The sequence below is a fragment of the Ahaetulla prasina genome, chromosome 7, assembly GCF_028640845.1.
Source record: "Ahaetulla prasina isolate Xishuangbanna chromosome 7, ASM2864084v1, whole genome shotgun sequence".
Lineage (NCBI taxonomy): Eukaryota > Metazoa > Chordata > Lepidosauria > Squamata > Colubridae > Ahaetulla > Ahaetulla prasina.
The window spans coordinates 52,516,593-52,531,082 of NC_080545.1; the positions used below are offsets into that span (position 1 = coordinate 52,516,593).

Below are 14,490 nucleotides of genomic sequence, written 5' to 3' on the forward strand. Positions count from 1 at the left end.
TCTCCGTGTCTTTTCCACACATGTGCTTTTTGCTGCTCTAAAGAATTGACCTAGTGATCTCCATTCTAGTAACAGCTTCATCTGCTATAGTTCTACAAACAAGTATTCTGTACAGCTCATCTCAGATATGCAAATTCTGCATATTACTGTTTTTTCTCCCCTTTCCTTCTCGTAAAAAAAAAGTCTTTGTGTGACTTCCTTATATATTTCCTTTCTCCTGGGACAGTTTTGATGCCATACTTTTTGGCCTTCAAACTTTAGCATTGTATTTAAGGAAAACCTCCCCACACAGATTAACAACAGAAATACTTCCTCTTCTTTTCCTGTTTTAGTGTACAGTACATGCAAAAGGCCAACCCTTTTGAGTTTTGGTTAAAACAATGGTTCTGTTTACATAATGTGTCAAACTATAGTTTAACAATCGTTTTATGTCTCGGCAGGCTGCATTTCCATCCCCTGAGTGTTACTGTGTAAGACTCAAGCTTAGGTTAGCTCACAGTGCCTGAAATGGAATATTAATTGATAAACATATTATCTTCCTAATCTATAGCCTTTTTGAACTGTTTCTTTTCTGAACTTCCCCAGTTGCTGTTACTACTGATTTCATTTTTTTTTTTTTAGGTAAGAGGGGGATCCTGGTAAGCGCTTCCCCTTTAAATTCCAGTTGTGTGACTAGGAAACAGCTCCTCTTATTGCAAAGCATTGGGCTGGGGCTGCTGGTGTGAGATTGTCCTTTTACTTCCTGGCTCTGGCAGCAAGGAGAAGATCTGATCGCCTGCTGAGTCCTCTGGGGGAGGAAGGCTGGCAGGCAGGCAGCGTGACTCCATCACTCAGAGCACAACCATCCATCTATCCATCCATCCATCCATCTGAGTCTGGGCTTGTTCTGACTCCTGATCCTTGGATGAGTATCCTTCGTGGCCGTGGGAGAAAGATAAAGGTGGCTTGTTTCTAATCTTCCTGAAGAGGATTTCCATAGTAACCTGATGAAGTCGTGCAGTTTAGCTGAGGATTTTTCTTAATACTTCTAGGATGATATCTGATAGGTAAGGCTCCTGGCGAACCCTTGGACCTTTTACATCTCTTGAGTGTTTATAAATATGAACCTCTCTCTCTCTCTCTCTCTCTCTCAATTGCCACTGATGACTCAAAGTTCTCTTATTAAAAACACGCTAATTTTCCATTTGTTTTATCTATATTAAATAAATGATGTAATTTCCTGGAGTCAAACTAGCTCTTTAACCCTTTATTATTGTCAACATTTTAATTGATGGCAGCAGCCAAATTTCTCTCTCTCTCTCTCTCTCTCTGTGTGTGTGTGTGTATGTGCAGTAAGGTATATTAATGTGGCTCTTTTTAAAAGCTTCTGTTCTTTCATTATTGTCTTCCAAAAGAATGACGTTGGCGAGCATCATTTCATTGCAGTGGCACTGGGTGCTGAGCGTTGTGCTCTGTGGTGGCGGGAGTAGACTGTGGACTAGTGACTTTAGGGACTCCAGAGGCTTTGGCCAAGAGGCAGCATCCTTGGCCCAGGGCAGCCTTTGCAGCCTTTGGATGGATAAGAGGTGGCCAGGGGCTGTCTGGCCGATGAAAGCACAGGGCTTCCTTACCTTCTTTGTTTGTCCCTTCCTAGATTTTTTCTTCCCTCCGCCCCATTTTCCAGTTTTTCTTCTCTCTTCTCCCGCCCCCTGGTTTGTTTGCCGGTTTCTCTTTCCCCTCTTTCTCCTTCTTTTGTTTCGGGGGGAGGGACGGATGGAAGAGAGAAGCTCTGGGGAAGGAAAATGCGTGGTGTAGTTCTCCTTAAAACCTGTGATTCTGGCAAACCTCTCTCCCCCACCCCCCAGCAAAAGCGAACATTCATTCCCAGTCTTTTCTCTCGCTCCCCCTTCCCTCTATTAGAAGCTGGCGTGCGGCTGACAATCGGCACGTTTTTTTCTTCCGCCACTTTATTGATCTTTTCTCAGGGTTGTGTAGGTGCAAATGCGCGTTATCTCTCTCTCTCTCTCTCTCTCTCTCCACACACACACACACACCCGCCGCCTTGACAGATGAGACAATGTTGTAACGACCAGCGTTTTCTCGGCGAGGTGGATGGCATCTAAATCTCCCCAAAGCGATCGTTTAAAAGGAATTAACGCTTCTTCTTGTAAGACAAGAGACTGGCAGCGTTTAGGGGCGTGTGAGCTGGAGGAACCGGTGGCTAAGGGTGGCGGCGGTGGAGGAGCGGTCAAGCAAGAAGCTGACAGTTTGTGTGGGTTTGTGTCCATGTTTTTGGGGTGGGGGAAAATTTCGCCTGGGTAATAGGGAGGGCGAACTGGAACTGGGAGGGGGCGAAAGTAGAAGAAAGCAGCCTGTTGTTAATTGCCTAGGTTACAGTTCCTGCATCCCCTGCGTGAGCTCCTCCGAGTCCTAGAGCCTGCCAAGTTTCTAGGTGGTTACATCAGGTGCCGGTAGAGCTTTCGATCCGACTTTGAGCGAGCGGTCTGATGCTGAGAGGGGCCGGGGGCGTGGTCGTGGGAGAATTTAAAGACTTCAAAATCGCCGGGCAGCTTAAAAAATAAATAAATAAGCAAGCTTACGCTGACTGTAAGAAACGGGGCGGGTGTACACATTCACAACAGCCTGGTGCCCTAACATTCAATATGCACAGCTGGGTAATCTTTTTATTTGGGCTAAGGCGAAATGACACCAGAGAGGGGGACAAGCTTTTGAGTTCTCCATACTCTTCATCGGGCAAGGTGCTACCTCCAGCGCCAGGGACAGGGAAGAAGCCGGAGAAATCCTGCGCTAGGCCAAATGTTAGAGCCATGAGATCTGCAGTTCAAATACAGCCTCAAGATGGAGACTGTGGACTTGAATGCATTTGTGCAGGGTAGGTGTAACTAGTGTCACGTTTCACTTTTGCTTCAGGAACAAAGAAAATTGTTGACTCCCTCCAGTTCTGCAGATTTCAAAGCCATTAGTTCCGAATCTGTTTTTTTCCCCTACTAGCCAAACATAAAAATTTCTGGCCTGACAAAGAATAGAAAAGGAAAAAAAAAAAGAAAAGAATAAGTTGTTAGCCTTTGAGATGCTGCAAAGTTCTTTTTTGTAAGAGAGGCTGCTACTTGTCAGTTAAAGGGTTTTCAAATAGAGATAAAAAGTTGTAGAATTTATTCATGTTTTCTCTCAAGGATCTTGTACTACTTTTAACAAAAGGCAGAGTTCTTCCCATTATTACATAACAATAACTCTGTTGTTATATTATATTTTGTTCTATAGAACACATCTTCCTTTTCAAGATTGTCAATCAATTTCTTCCTGTCAGGCAATTGTTTATGTGCAAAAATCCTGCCAACTAAAAGTTGTTCTCTCAGTATCAAGTAAATATGTTGGACTCTTTTGCTTATTTGTAAATTGCCGTATATGAGCATGATCTGATTCTATGGAAGCACCTTTCTAGTTAAGACTCAGGAGTATGCTATGTCAGGATGCTATCCTGAATTATTCTTTTGCTCCCTCTGTTTCCTCTGGATAAGCTGTTTCAATTCATGAAATGACTTGTAAAAGAATAATTATTAGAAATAATAGCCTCAAATTAGTTAACAACGGATGAATTGCCTTTAAATGAAAAAGACTTTCAGTGAATCAGTAGAACTTTTTTCCTAGATAAGTGTTCATAAGGTTTCAGGCTTCAATATCTAGCTCATGTGTAAAATAATCAGTAATTATTTAGCTTGTGTAATTTTAAAAGATCCATTTTATGTTGAGCAATGAGTTTGATTGTTCTGCAAATAAAGACTCTTAGGTCATTCATAAGTAAACATATCTCCAGAGTTGGAACATAAACATACAGACCCATTTTGTGTATTTCTTTTTTCAGCAAGTGCTGATGAGTTTGGTAGAGGGAAGAAATAGCCTTGTAAAAGAATGAGGGATGGACATAAACTGATGGCAGAGCAGAAAAGTTGAAAATGCCCAATTGCGATCCTACAAAGAAAGACAAAAAAAGAACTGTTAATATAAACAGGCCAATATATTGATTCCAAACTTATGTTAGGAAGGGAGCCGTAGGGGTTATTAGAATTAAATAAATTTATTTGGTTAGAAATGAGCTTTTGTTAACATTCCTGTCTAAGACTTTTCAATACACTTATTTGATACTTCATCTTAGATAGCTACTAAACCATTGTTATTAATTATTTGAATGAATATGTGTGTCTTAAGAAAACAGAATTGTTGCATAAACAGAAATGAAATGCCTGAAAATAAGGTTTTAATGATTTTCAAGAAGTCTCCTTGGCAAAATATTCAAATTTAAAGAACATAACAAGTGACAGAATGTTTAATTACAATGAGCCCTGGTGCTGCAGTGGTTAGAATGCAGTATTACAGACAAACTTTGTCCACAGTCTGGAGTTTGATCATGATGGGACTCCAGATTGACTCAGCCTTCTATCCTTCCCAGGTTGGTAAAATAAGGATCCAGATTGTAGAAATTCTCAGTCATCCAGGTCATGATTGTCCCAAAGGTGCTTTTTTCAGGAGGCAACTGAACTTTCTTGTTTTTTCTTTTGAAGATATTTCACTTCTCATCCAAGAAGCTTCTTCAGCTCTGACAGGACAGCTCTGGGTCCTCTCAGAGCTGAAGAAGCTTCTTGGATGAGAAGCAAAATGTCTTCAAAAGAAAAAAACAAGAAAGTTCAGTTGCCTCCTGAAACCTTTGGGACAAGGTTCCAGATTGTTGGCAGCAATATGCTGACTCTTGAAATAGCTCAGAGAGTGCTGCAAAGCACTATTGGGTGAGATATAAATGTAAGTGCTATTACAATTGCTACAATAGCTAGCTTCTGATATAGAGGATATACATTCCATGATCATTTGAGAACAAGGCAAATGAAGAAGTTGACTTTCATTCAGTTATTTTTTTTTTGTTAAACTGAAAACCTAGTCCAAAAAGAGTGTTGCATTTGAATGACTTCCTATAGGTAAAACTTTATGTGCATAGTCATTACTGGGCATCCTTGTGTATCTTTCTTATTATCAGCTGCTGCATTGTTGCAACAAGACAGTAACATTAATGAATTTATATTTTTCTACTGAACTGGTGGCCATCATATTCTAAAGAAAGTTAAGTTATATGACATCAAAATGGTAAAACGTGCATCATGATGTCATCAAATAAATGATTCATTTATGTACTTGCATCATGACTAACAAAAGTACATAAGTATCATTATACTCAGGTTGTATGCTTATTACAATGACCCATTATTATCAAGTCAAAGTTTATTATGGATCACTGACTCAGACTTTAAAAAGTATGTAATCTGGATTACAATGTAATATGCATAATAAAATGGCCTCTTACAATGACCACCACTAAGTGATTCAAACTGAATTTGCTTAGTCAACTCTTTCTTGTATATTATAGAATATTATTTATTTATTAATATTATGTTCTCTTTAGGTTGCTCTACTCTGAGGGAGGCCATAAAAGGGATATTTTTACAATATTTAATAAGAATTAAACCATATCATTTCCCCAATTATAAAAGATATATGTTTTTCAACAACAAATTACATATTATAATATGACCTCATGGAAATGTTCTGTTTAGTCCTTCCATTGAATCTATTCTTCAATCTAGAAGTTTACATTTAGGTTTATAATTTCTTTATAGCTGCACATTATTCTCTTCTTTGTTACACTACCAGCCAATTATAGCTATTATTTCTCATAGATCAATAAATTCTGAATATTCTGTACATAGTTTGATATTAACTTTATCTTTAAATCATTATTCTCTTCCCATAAAAATACAGATATAAAACAACATGACGTAGCCAAGAAGCTAGTGCAAAGCATGTGTGCTAAAGATTCTTCATATTTATTGTTTTTCCAGCATTAAAAAATTGAGTGATGGTGAGATGTGTTGTGATGTATGTTAAACATGAATAAGAAATGTATTATTAATGTAATCTTAGACCATAAGACATACGCCTGACATTCTTTAAAACATGGCGCACTGATTTATTAAAATAAGATATTCCAACCTTTCATTTCAAAATGCTTGTAAATTATCAATATTTATTGATTTTCCTCTGCTGTTTATATAATTTAACTAGAGATATAGACTTGACTGAAGCCTGTAATATGCCTGATGATTCTAAAACAACAGAAATGGTAACAAGCTGCCAAATAATCAGGTCCCATGTTGATGCAACTTAACAACATAAATAAGAAGTCTGAACCTGTGCCTCTCCACATGTTGAACTTGCTGGCTGAGATGGTAGAATTTAGAATATAGTTTTATTGGAATTGCTAGGTTAAAAATAGTTGACAGATGATTCACATATATCTTACTATTTAGCCGAGATGTAATTGCATGGGATAATTTTATTTCAAAGTTTCATAAAATATTGAGAAAGTACATATTCACAATGGAAGTAATGGTGTGACCTACCATTGTATGCATCTATGAACAAACAAGCAAAAAAGAAGCTTTGTTGACCCAAACATAAGGGATTTCAAGGGCAATAGAAAGAGAGTCATCTGTGATGTCTACTTGATGGTACTTTACTAATAAAAGTAAATAATTAGATGAAGCTGTCAAGAGATTCACATACTTGCTTGACTTTGGATATTTATAGAGAAGACTATTGGACTAGGGCAAAACATATTTAATACAAGAGATTGGGCAGCATGTTGTGTCTGTATATAGTTTTATCTATATATAATATGCAATGGTGTTAGATCCTGAGACAGGCAATATGCTATTGGTTTAATTATTTTAAACCTACCCTTACTTCAAGTGTCCCAGGACAGTCTATATGTTCCTCTCACTTTTGCGTAATAATGGCTGCTCTGGGAAATTGATTTAGCTGTGAAATAATGGCTGGATTTGCACTTAGCCCCTTCACAGTAATGTACTTTCTTTTGTTTTGATTTAGTCTGCTGTATGGACCCAGAATCTGTGGTACATAAACCATGGTTTATGGCTTAGTATGTTTGTAAATAAACCAATAAGCTGCACTAAATGTCGTAGCATCATGTATGAACTTATCCAGAGACCATGATGAAAGTACTTAATATGGATAAGAAGCTGGAATTTATGGGACCTAATCTGAGATTCATACAGAGAAATCAGGAATACGGAAGAAGGGGCAATATTTTCAGAATGGAATTTGAAGGTTTTTCTGAAGGTGAGAAATAACCTGACTTCTTCAGCAACTTTTCCAATTAAAACAATTATAAGACAAATGAGACTTCCTTCATAGTTTGTCCATGCTCTTAAGCAATAGTGCTTTAGTTGATGTCACATAGGACTACCTTTAAAGCTATATAATACTGAATGGATAAAAAGTTGAGGCTTCTAAGTCTTCAGTAATAGCACTAACATTTCTGGAATGCAAAAACTGAATGACCTCTAGATTGTAGCAACAATATATTAAAAAGTCTTTCTGAAGCCATGTAGTGGTCTTTCAGGTTTTTGCAGCCTGATATGGTAGCTGTGTCACTAAGTCATTGGATGTACTACTGCACATGAAATGCATATCTGTGTCGGAACAGAAAGCCTATGTGCCTTAAAGTATCAGTGAAGAATTGCAGTATGATATCAGCATAGCAGTATTGCATGTAACTGTATTTTTAACTGAATATCCATGGTTTTTGTTTAGCATTTACTATTTATTTAACAGTCTCAGCAAACTAGTTTATAATAGTTAACATTATAGAAGAAAAACCTGGGGAAAAATCATTGACTAAACATGAATATTATGAATATTATGAAGCAATTTATTTTAAACTAATCTAATTAGGTATAAAAGGGATGTGTGTTTCGATAGAAATTTGCTTGGGAATTTATATTCCCAAAATGAATGATGTATATTCTGAAAGTCATTCTTTCCTATTCTGTTGTCCTTTTCACATGTATTTTATATCTTTAAAACAGTCTGGAAATAATTTGCAATTGTCCAGATAAAATATGCAAAGCTTATATTGCACCTCAATACGTGTAACTTCATGCTTACTATTGATTTGCAATGAATCAACTGTTTATTTCCTTTCTCTTCATTATCCCAGTAAATATTAGAAATGCTAATACTTGGTATACCCACATGTACCAAGACACTGAATGAAACTGATCATTCAATGGCTTCTTTTAGGGTGTTTCTAGACAACTCATGGCCCATTAGGTTATTGTTTTAGTTTCATCCTTGTTGTAAACCCTCCTCATGTCCTCTTGTACTTGCTTGTGTACCCTCCACAGTCCGTGCTGTGCTCTCAGATATCATCCTGATCCTTGCTGCACTTCTTGGGGATCCCCTTTGCTTTGGGAAGCTGGCAGGAAGTGTCAGAAATCACAGTCAAGTTTAGATTCCCTACCAGCTTTCTCACTGACTTGGGGGGAGCTGTACGGAATATTAGAAATGACAGTCACATGACCATAGTAACATGATGGTTTGGAAATGCTGAAGCAATTACAATTTTTCCAAATTTCAATGCCACAGGTATAATGGATTGCAGATTTTGGATGCATTCTGTAAGTCCATTTGATTAACAGCTTTACAGAGTTGGAAGGGACCTTATAGGACTTCTAATCCAACCCCCCTGGCCAAGCAAGAGACCCTACTTGAGATATCTTCCAAAATTGTTACCGTATGATGCATCATTTCACCCAATTGAAGGTTACAGACAGACAAACAGAAATATAAATTTTAGTATATAGATTTGGCATGGATGAATTAAGCTGGGGAATGTCTTTTAGAATAACACAATTTCTAACTTTCTCCCCTATATCTATATGAAAGTCTGAAACTATTTCCTTTTTAAAAACAGAACTTTGTACGAAATACGATACTATTTTTTTTAATAAGGAGGTCACTTTTTGATCAAAGGAACTCCTACGCTGTAGGCCATTTAAATGCTGATAAACATGTTAATGTGTAGTAACTATCTTCACTTTGTATGTGGGAACATTATCTCCTAATTCTCAGCAGCATTTCAGGTAGAAAATTATAAAAACTAAAGTTCACACTTTTGGTAAGTGTCTAGATTGACAAGGGCTGGAATATATTATTTAATTTCTTGGTCTTTTTGTTAGTTTATCTATTATAATCTTATGTGCTCACATTTTCCAAGGCAAGCATGTTAATATATTTGATGTATTTTTTTAAAAAGAAATTCACTGATCTTTTCACTATCTGCAGGGAATGTTGTAAATAAACCTTAAGAATCTTTTTCTTAAGGTTCTTTCAAATAAGAAAAGGGTTAATTTTTAAAAATGAAATAAAAAACATATTGGTCACACAGCAGAGTTTGTACTGCAGCACCAGTCAAGTGAGAAGATTTGGCTATATATCCCTGTCCACCCTTATGCATATATATCGAATTTCTTCTGTAATGTCAGTTTTTATAGCTTAGTCCAGGAGACACAAGCTGCTGCCTTGATAACAAGATTGACTGGATCTCCGTAAACTGATTATCCAAATATTCTCTGGATTAGATAATTAATCAGTGTATTTGTTAGTAGAAATATACTGAGAGAATTTTGAACCATCTTAATGGAAATTGATATTATTTAGTTTCTGTGAAGGACCATGCAAAGGTACCATTATTACATTAAAAGTTATTTCTTATCAGATATTATCATGCTGAGGCTGTTGCTGAAAGCATGGAAAAGACTGATTAGTCATTGAACAAATAAGTACAGTTCAGTTTAAAATAGAGGAAAGGCATTTTTAATTTGTAAAATCTGCAGGAGATTAATTTTGCTTATAAGTAAATCATATGCTCAAATCAAGTAAATCATATGCTCAAACCATACTAATCATTTTAAGAAAATGTTGGATAACCATCTGACTGAGATGGTGTAGGGTTTCCTGCCTGGGCAGGGGGTTGGACTAGAAGGCCTCCAAGGTCCCTTCCAACTCTGATGTTATGTTATGTTATGTTATGAGCAATATTGAGCTATTTCCAGAAGTCTTTAGTTGCAAGAATTCTTAGGTACTACTATATAAACTCACTGGAGGGGTTTTCCCCCCATATACACCAATAGAAATAAGAGGAGTTCAGACAGATAAAGATGGAAAAAGATTCTGAACGTGCAAAAGTTTTCAATGAAAGTCAGGGTAGGTTTTTGTGCAGGGGACATAGTACTCAGAAATAGCATTGTGAGAGGCTGTTGTTTTCAACATTTCTCTTATTTTTCATTACATTATACAGTATATATTAACCAAAGTAACAGGATGTTTGCATTATCTTACCCCACTTTATAAATAGTCATCAGTGAACTTCCGTATGTTTTTGTCACAGTTCTGTTCTTAGTATGTATTGGTGAAGCTCACAAAAACTTATTCCAAAGCACTTAAATTGGTGAGATATAATGGATTAAAAAAGAACCCTTTTGAAACTATTAACATTGTATCTCTGTCTGAAAAAGATAAATAATATTAAATATAAATATTCTGATGGCAAAAGTCCTCTTCTGATCAATATTCATACTACTTTTTTCTTCTTTTTACCTGATTATAATACTTCTTATAAATGATTCTGAAATATTTGGCATAATATAGATATTCCACTATTTGATCTTTTATTATTGTTAATGTTCCATTTACCATATAAGTGTAATAAAGTCACTGGACTGAATTTTCCTTTGTGTGTGAAGTGAAGAAGCTATTGTGGGTTCCTTTGATGCAAAATATTTGTGGATTACCATCCCCCCTGTAATTTGGTATATCACCATAATCCATGTGAATTCCAGTAATTTACAAAACTAACCTGTTCCCCCAAAGACCAAGGAAAAAAGATGATGTTGAAACATCATTCAAATACAAGTCCACCAAAATTTTATCTAGCAATAAAAGCGAAGAGGATCCTATCCACATTTAAGGAGAGGAATATATTAGGTTGATGCTACCAAATTTGAACAGAGTGTAAGGTAATTTTATCAAGTGCATCTTTCAGCCATTTCTAATTTTATGGATGTTGTATTTGGGAACTATAGGCATTTTTCTTCAAGTAGGTAGTAGAGAACATTTACATTTATGTTGCCATACTTGTTCTTCTAAGTTGGCCTCTTAGGCAATGTTGTGGTTCCTCTATCATTACAATTTAAAGTTAATGATGCTGAGATTCCTGTTGAAATGATGAAAATATTGTGACATAGCACAAGGAATAGCTTTCAGCCCTGAGGTTAAAACTCTAATCTAGAATTCAGCAGCTTCCCTCAGGTGTATCTTCAGTACAAAAACAATACTAAACATAGTCAGTTGTGTTTAATGAGGTTATATTAAAACATTACATTTAAAATTACTGAGAGAAAGCATAGAGTACCATAAATAAGTATTCCATTCCTTCTGATTTCACAATGCTAAATACATTGGCCAGGATAGAAGTAGCAGTTTAAGGATACAACCGCTCCCCACTCATTGTGAAGCTAGTAAAATACAAATATAAAACAGAATATTTCTATGAGTGATTATATGTAATCTTTACATAGGCATCTTTTTCTGGGAAGATATTTCTGCTTGTCACAGCTGCTCACAATTCTAGAAAAAGATCTTTTTTGTTTTAAACATTGCTAACAGGTATTATATAAACACCTGCTTAAAATACCTTGCTCCTTCTGAATTCAAAGCACTGCACAGCCCTAATGTATGCATATGTACATTTATTTTACACTTGAATAATGGGTAAACCAATGATAAACAGTGGCTTATCTATCAATGTTATTGTTTGTACAGAAATATTTGGTCCAGACACCAAACAGTGCAAATTATTCTCATCAGTATGTGCTCCAGGTAAATCTCCTCATGTGCTATACAATTTAAAAAGTAGCTTATGTATAGGAATGATCTTTCTGTTGCTCATTTACAGGGCTGTCTCATTTGTCAGTGTAATTGAATTTTATATTGCTAAAATGGATCAGACAATCTTTTAGCTGTTTCTCTAATTTTCTGTTTTTCCTCTATCTTTGGAAGATAGTAGAACAATATAGCTTTATTGGAAGGTTTCTTTCATCCCAATACTCTGTTACACCAAGTGTTTGGCTATCATTTGGAATATTAAGTGAGAATTGGGTCTGATGATGTTCGTCCATCGCGTTCGAAGAGGACCTTGACATCTAACAGATTGTGGACTATCCACAATGTGTCCGCAGATGGCTGGTAAGGCCTATACTGGCACAAAATGTTCTGCCATATGTCGAGTAGACGTGTGGGCATCATTGTTGCAGCATTTGCAACTCTGGCTTTGTGGAGTGCTCGCTTCTCTTGCGCTATGGTGGTTCTGTCCTCTGATGTCTGGCAGCCTTGGTGGATCAGCGTGCGCCATATTGATCGATCTTGTGGCATGGTTTCCCAGGAGGTGGTGTCACTATCCAGGGACTTGAGAATTGGGTCTATAGCTAGAAAGAAGTGACAGGATTGCCCAAATTCTTATAAGTAAATCAGATTTGTGATTAAAACCTGGTGATAAATTTCAAAATCAAATAAATCTAATTTATAATTGTGGATTATGCCTATTAATTTTGTTGAGAGCGGAGTAATGATTTTTTTAAAAATGTGCTCAGTTCTGCTTTGGTCACACTCCAGTCCTGAGTATTTTCTTGAAGTACCATAACTACATTCCTTTTCTTCTGGTGAAGGTTATAGACTTTGGATTTTTTTAAAAAAATTCAGAAATAATATTTGTGTAGGTAACAGCTGAAGTTTGTATAACTATATGCAACAAGAAACACTTTGTTTGTATTACCAGAATTTGCTAATCAGAAACTAAAATTGGTTGGAGATTTGCTACACTGTGGTTTCTCCAGTTTTTGGAGAGCAAAGAACTCTCACAAATGCATGTCTCTGAAACAACATATGTTATAAAACAATTTGAATGTCTTTGTTTTTTTTAATGTAGCATTCCCTAGTCATATTTTCCTTGTGTATGAGGCAAGAACTAAAGCAAATGTTCATCTGAATATAAATATAGTATACTTTAGTTTATAATGGCATAAATCCAAATTTTCTACACATATCATTTAAACCTTGGCAACTTTAAGACTTGTGGACTGGCTGAGGAACTCTGGGAGTTGAGGTCCACAAGTCTTAAAGGTGCCAAGGTTGGAGGCCCCTGGTTTAAACAATGTTCTAGATATTATTTTTGTTAAAAGTTTGTTAGGGTTGCATTTGTTAAACTTAAGTCAGTTTTGATTAGGGTGATTATAATTTGCTTTCAAAAGGTGTACTGTGTTAGGGACACTATATAAATTTTTTTCCATTTATATGAATGAAATTTCCATTCTCACTTTTTTTTCTATCTCCCTCAATCGTTAAGGACAGTATTTTTTTTTTAAAAAAATTGATCTAAGTATTGGATTTTGAGAAATAGCAAGAATCTTAGTTTTTAGCCACAAAACAACTTTAGGCAGTCACAGAAGCATAAATTTATAATTTATAATTTATTTATAATTTAATTTCTATACTGCCCTTCTCCCGAAGGACTCAGGGCGGTTTACAGCAATATTAAAAACACCAAATACAAATAACAATTTTAAAAACGAATTAAAACCAAATATTTAATGGCCAGATCAACTAAAATGGTCGAAGACCGACATAAAACCCATTTAAAATTACAATTAAAATTAAAATTATACTTAGGCTAGTCCCGCATGATGAAATAATAAAGTCTTCAGTTCATGTTTGAAGGTCCGGAGGTTGGGGAGTTGCCATAATCCCGGAGGCAGCTCATTCCAAAGGGCCGGTGCTGCCACAGAGAAGGTCCTCCCCCTGGGGGCCACCAACCGACATTGTTTGGTCGACGGAACTCTGAAGAGGCCCACTCTGTGTGAGCGCACAGGTCGTTGGGAGGCTATCGGTGGCAGAAGGCGGTCTCGTAAATAACCCGGGCCTAAGCCATGGAGCGCTTGTAACTAACACCTTGAAGTGCACCCGGAAGGCTACCGGTAGCCAGTGCAGGCCGCGCAGGATAGGTGTTATATGGGAGCAACGCGGTGCTCCCTCTATCACCCGCGCAGCCGCATTCTGGACTAGCTGGAGCCTCCTGGTGCTCTTCAAGGGAAGCCCCATGTAGAGAGCATTACAGTAGTCCAGGTGGGAAGTAACGAGGGTGTGAGTGACCGTGCATAAGCAGTCCCGGTCAAGGAAGGGGCGCAACTGGTGAATCAGGCGAACCTGATAAAATGCTCCCCTGGCGACGGCCGTCAAATGTTCTTCTAAAGACAGCCGATCATCCAGGAGAATGCCCAAGTTGCGCACCCTTCCCCTGGGGGCCAATACTTCACCCCCAACAGTCAGCGATGGCGTAAGCTGACTGTACCGGGATGCCGGAACCCACAGCCACTCTGTCTTGGAGGGGTTGAGCTGGAGCCTGTTCCTCCCCATCCAGACCCGCACGGCTTCAAGACACCATTGGTGCAGAGTAAATGATTACTCTGCACCAATATATTTATTGTATCTGCTGATTCCCCCCCTCCCATAAATTAGCAATATTGGTGA

General features: G+C 37.1%; 1 protein-coding gene across 1 annotated transcript in view; it reads left to right on the forward strand.

Annotated features, from left to right (window-relative positions):
* Positions 1–740: 740 nt before the first annotated feature.
* Positions 741–14,490, forward strand: part of NAV3 (neuron navigator 3) — a 576,609-nt gene continuing 562,859 nt past the window's right edge. The window contains exon 1 of the mRNA XM_058190061.1: positions 741–1,046. The gene's annotated coding sequence lies outside the window, so the exon portion shown is untranslated. The remainder of the gene's footprint in view (positions 1,047–14,490) is intronic.